Raw genomic sequence first — 6,242 nt, forward strand, 5'->3', positions numbered from 1 at the left:
CGCGTTCATAGGTGAGAATAATGATGAGTGTCACGGATCATCACATTCATCAGGTTGAAGTGCGAGTGAATATCTTAGAATAGAAACAAGCAAGATTGAATGGAAAATAGTAGTAATTGCATTAATCTATCGAAACACAACAGAGCTCCTCACCCCCCAACCATGGAGTTTAGAGACTCATGCCGTAGAAAATACAAGTTCTAATGTAAAATGTTATGAGGTACCAAATGAATCTCTAAAAGTGATTTTTCTACTAAACTAGTGACCTAGGTTTACAGAAAATGAGTAAGCTAAGATAGATAGTGCAGAAATCCACTTCTGGGGCCTACTTGGTGTGTGTTTGGGCTAAGCATTGAAGCTTTCACGTGTAGAGGCTATTCCTGGCATTAAAATCCAGCTTTTGTGCCAGTTTGGGCGTTTAACTCCAACTTTTATGCCAGTTCTGGCGTTTAACGCCAGAAAAGGTAGAAAATTGGCGTTTAGACGCCAGTTTGCGTTATCAAAACTCAGGTAAAGTATGGACTATTATATATTTCTGGAAAGCCCAAGATGTCTACTTTCCAACGCAATTGAGAGTGCGCCAATTGGGCTTTTGTAGCTCCAAAAAATCCATTTCGAGTGTAGGGAGGTCAGAATCCAACAGCATCTGCAGTCCTTTCTCAGCCTCTGAATCAGATTTTTGCTCAGGTCCCTCAATTTCAGCCAGAAAATACCTGAAATTACAGAAAAACATACAAACTCATAGTAAAGTCCAGAAATGTGATTTTTATAAAAAAAACTAATAATTATATACTATAAAGTAGCTAAATCATACTAAAAACTACCTAAAAACAATGCCAAAAAGCGTATAAATTATCCGCTCATCAGTACTCCAAGGTTTTGTCCAAGTATCTCTTCATATTTGGGTCTTTGGCCTGATACTCTCCATTTATTTGGGAGGTCACCACTTGAGAGTAGCTGAATATCATCACTTTTGTTGCACCGACTTCTTCTGCTAACTTTAGACTTGCGATCAGGGCTTCATATTCTGCATATTATTGGAAACTGGGAATTCAAATTTGAGGGAGACCTCTATTTGTGTTCCCCCTTCATTGACCAGTATTATGCCTGCACCGCTTCCGATCTTGTTTGAGGATCCATCTACGTACAGTTCCCATGTAGTTGGTTTTTCCTCTTGATCTCCTGCATATTCTGCTATGAAGTCGGTGAGGCATTGGGCTTTAATTGCCGTTTGGGTTTCGTACTTCAAGTCGAACTCGGAGAGCTCTATTGCCCATTGAACCATTCTCCCTGCAACATCCGTCTTTCGGAGGATTTGCTTCATGGGTTGGTTCGTTCGGACTCTTATTGTGTGAGCTTGGAAGTAAGGTCGTAACCTTCGTGAGGCTATTACTAAGGAGTAGGCGAACTTCTCTAGTTTATGGTACCTTAGTTCAGGGCCTTGTGGAACTTTGCTGGTGAAGTACACAGGATGCTGCCCGACCTCGTCTTCCCGTATTAGAGCTGATGCTACAGCTTTGTCTGCTACAGACAAATATAGGACGAGTTCTTCCCCGACTAGGGGTCGGGTCAGGATTGGAGGTTGGCTCAAAAACCTTTTGAACTCCTGGAATGCTTCTTCGTACTCTGGAGTCCATTCGAACTGGCATCCTTTTCTTAGTAGAGAGAACAATGGAAGGGATCTTAATGCTGACCCTGCCAAGAACCTGGAGAGGGCTGCAAGTCGGCCATTCAATTGTTGAACCTCTCTTAAGCAAGTTGGGATTTTCATTTCTAGGATGACTTTGCACTTGTCGGGATTTGCTTCAATTCTCCTTTACGTCAGCATAAACCCCAGAAATTTTCCAGCCTCCACCGCGAAGGTACATTTTGCGGGATTTAGCCTCATCCCATGTAACCTTATGGTGTTGAAGACTTGCGAGAGGTCTGTCAAGAGGTCAGTTTCTTCCTTGGTTTTCACCAGCATGTCGTCCACGTAGACTTCCATTAAGTTCCCGAGGTGGGGAGCGAACACCTTATTCATCAGCCTTTGGTATGTGGCCCCAGCATTCTTTAATCCAAACGGGATGACCACGTAGCAGTAGTTCGCTCTAGGCGTGATGAATGATGTTTTTTCTTGGTCCGGCTTGTACATCGAAATTTGGTTGTATCCCGAGTAAGCATCCATAAACGACAAATATTGATACCTTGAGCTGGAGTCTACTAGAGTATCAATGCTCGGAAGTGGATATGGGTCTTTGGGACATGCCTTATTCAGGTCGGTATAGTCAACGCACATCTTACACTTGCCGTTTTGCTTTTTGACTAGTACTACGTTTGCTAGCCATGTCGGATACTTGACCTCCCTGATGAAGCCGGCCTCTAGGAGCGCTTGTACCTGTTCTTCCACCGCTTGAACTCGTTCCGTACCGAGCTTGCGTATTCACTGTTGCACAGGTCGCGACCCGGGGTATACTGAGAGTCTGTGGGACATGAGCTCGGGGTCTATCCCTGGCATGTCGGATGCTTTCCAGGCGAAGAGGTCGGAATTATCTTGTAGGAGTTTTTTCAACCTTTGCTTTAGGTTTTCCCCTAGGCTGGCTCCTATGTTGGTATTTTTTCCTTCCTCCTTGCCGACCTGTATTTCTTCAGTCTTTTCCCCTGGTTGCGGCCATAGCTCTTCTTTGGCTCTTGCTCTGCCAAGCTCTATGGTGTGAACTTCCTTGCCCTTTCCCCTTAGGTTCAGGCTTTCATTGTAGCATTTTCTTGCCAATTTCTGGTCTTCCCGTACCGTTGCTATCCCCGCATATGTTGGGAATTTCATGCAAAGGTGAGGGGTAGACACCACCGCTCCGAGCCGATTTAGGGTAGTTCTGTCAATCAAGGCATTATATGTTGACCCGACGTCGATGACTATAAAGTCTATGCTCAGAGTTTTGGATTTTTCCCCCTTTCCAAAAGTCGTGTGGAGGGGTAGGAACCCTAGCGGTTTTATTGGCGTGTCGCCTAACCCGTACAGGGTATCAGGGTAGGCCCTTAACTCCTTTTCATCCAACCCTAGTTTGTCGAACACGGTTTTGAAAAGGATGTCGGCCGAACTCCCCTGGTCTACTAGAGTTCTATGGAGGTGGGCGTTTGCCAGGACCATGGTTATCACTACTGGATCATCGTGTCCAAGGACTATCCCTTGCCCGTCCTCTTTGGTGAATGAGATAGTTGGGAGGTCGGAGGCTTCGTTTCCGACCTGGTAAACTCGCTTTAGGTGTCTCTTACGAGATGACTTGGTGAGTTCCCCTCCCGCAAATCCCCCCGAGATCATATGTATATGTCTTTCTGGGGTTTGTGGTGGTGGGTCTCTTCTGTCCCCATCATCTTGTTTTCTTTTCCCATGATTGTCCGACCTTTCCATGAGATATCTGTCAAGTCGCCCTTCTCTGGCCAACTTTTCTATCACATTTTTAAGGTCGTAGCAATCATTTGTTGAGTGACCATACATCTTATGGTACTCACAGTAATCACTGCGGCTCCCTCCCTTTTTATTTTTGATGGGCCTGGAGGGCGACAGTCTTTCACTATTGCAGATTTCTCTGTATACGTCCACTATGGAAACTTTGAGAGGAGTATAAGAGTGATATCTCCTTGGCCTGTCGGAACTGACCTCCTCTTTTTTCTTGGGCTCCCTTTCTTTCTCTTTTGCTGAGTGAGGGTGCCCAGGTCGCCAACTCGGCTCTCGTAATTTGGCATTCTCCTCCATGTTGATGTACTTTTCCGCTCTCTCTTGTACATCGCTCAAGGAGGTGAGGTGCCTTTTTGATATGGACTGGGAGAAGGGACCTTCTCTAAGTACATTTACTAGCCCCATGATGACTGCCTCTGTGAGCAGGTCTTGAATCTCCAAGAACGCTTTGTTGAACCTTTCCATGTAGTCCCGTAAAAATTCTCCGACCTCCTGCTTTACTCCTAGGAGGCTTGGTGCGTGCTTTACTTTATCCTTCTGGATGGAAAACCGCATTAAAAACTTTCACGAGAGGTCCTCAAAACTGGTGACCGGCCTTGGAGGGAGGCTGTCGAACCACTTCATCGCTGCTTTTGACAAGGCGGTCGGGAAAGCTTTGCAACAAGTTGCATCGGAAGCATAAGCCAGATACATCTGACTTTTGAAGTTGCTTAAATGATGCTTCAGGTCTGTGGTCCCGTCATAGAGGTTCATATCAGGGCTTTTGAAGTTTCTTGAAACTTTTGCCCTCATTATGTCCTCGCTGAACGGATCCTCTCCTCCCAAGGGCGACTATTCTCGGTCGCCGCGGGAGTTCCGACTTCTAAAGGGGGATTCTAGCTTCAAGAGTTTTTCTTGTAAATCTTTTCGTCACGCTATCTCTTCCCTTAGATTTCTCTCCGCCTCTCGTTGTCGTTCTAATTCCTGTTCCAGCTATTCTAAACAACCTTGGTGGCCGTGGACCAACCCCATTAGCTCAGCCGCATGGGGTGGTCCTTCCTTTCCTGACTCGCGTCCCTCCGAGCAGTTCACCTTCGGATTTTTTAACCCCGAGGTGCCTTCTCTGTGCTGGTCATTTGCTCCTTGGTGGAGGGTCATGTTTGCGTCATTATTTCCGGTGTCCAGATTTTCTTGTTCTGAATCGGACGTCGTATGACCATCTTCTAGTGAATTGTCCGCCATCACTGGTTGATCTCTCGGTTCCCCGGCAACGGCGCCAATGTTACGATGGGTGACCGGAGATTAATGGGCTAGACTCGTTGGGTTGGCCCAATCGTCTGAGGAAGGAAGCCTCTGAGCGGGTCCGCACCTTTGGGGCCTCCGTCTGTCTTGTGAGTGTGAGAGAATGGGGGGGGTGGTACTTGCAAAGACACTCTGATGCTTAAGTTAGCAAGGGTGTGAGTAGGTCTAGAGAGTATTGAGACTTAGTGATACCTGAGGGGTGTCAGTGTATTTATAGTGGTGAGCCAATAACCACCGTTGAAGTAGTTCCACCTTTAAAGGGAAATAACCGTCCATTTATCTTAGGGGAGTTGGGATATGGCTTCTAGAAGTGGGTTGAGAGATTTTAGGGGCAATTACTTATTTAAATGAGTATTATCTGCTAGCTAATCCTTGTCCCCGACTTCTCATAAGCAAGTCGTGGTCAGAACCGACCTCTTAAGGGAAGGTCGGTGCAGAGTGTGGGTCAATCCTTTGGATTGGGCCTCTCGTTTGGATCTGGGTCTTTAGCCTTGGACCATGGTATGAACAACGTTGTTCAAAAAAGCGTTATTTACTCCGAGAGTGGATCCTCTCCAGTGAAAAAAAAATTGAATGGTATGCAGTGTTTAATCTAACCATTCATTACTCTCTCTCTTATTTATTTCTGGTCCCATTTATAGAATCAAAGGTGAGAGATCACACTGGATTCTGTCAAGTGTTAAAAAAACTGGAGAGGATCCATTTCCATTTACTCCAATCCATTCTAACAAAATTTAAAAGTTAAATTTATTATATAGATGATTTTGCCGCGAATTAATATTCAAATTAGTTCCTGAAATTACACTCTTATTTTAATTTCATTTTCAAAATATCAACTTACTTAATTTAGTCCCCCAACTGAATATACATAACTCACGTTAGTCCCTGATTCTATTTTTGTCTCAAAACTGTTTACAGCGTGTTAAGATGGATTGACGGCTGCAACATTAGGCTGTCTAAATGGCTACTTGATGTAACAGTTAAAATTTTTTACCTCAATTTATTTTTTAAGAAACTTTTAGGATTATGATTTTAAAAATTTCAATTTAAGAAAATTGAAATAAATCAGTTTCAATTGTCTTATCAAATAATTATTAAAAAGTTCAGTATACTAGTTATCAGTTCATCTCAATATGCGTTTAATGGTTCTATGACGAAAATGAAATCAGAGACCAAATTAAATAAACCAAAACTTTAGAAATCAAATTAAAACGTAAGTATAACTTCAAAGACTAATATGAATATTAACTCATTTTGCTATGCATACATTTCTGCTAGTCAACGATTAGGTTCGGACAGAGTCTATGTTTTAAATTTTGAGATGTATTATTTACGAGTAAAACACAAATTTAAAATAGTTTAATAGAGTATAAAATTATGGTTATAAGAATCGAACTGAATGAATTGATGGTATCAACTGGATTAATTGAAATTGACCACTAAATCGATCCGGTAAATGATAAAAATTAATTATTAAAAAATTAGTCAAAAATTAAAAAAAAAAATCGGTAAAAAAATCGATAAA

This window comes from Arachis ipaensis, chromosome B08 (assembly GCF_000816755.2).
Source record: "Arachis ipaensis cultivar K30076 chromosome B08, Araip1.1, whole genome shotgun sequence".
Lineage (NCBI taxonomy): Eukaryota > Viridiplantae > Streptophyta > Magnoliopsida > Fabales > Fabaceae > Arachis > Arachis ipaensis.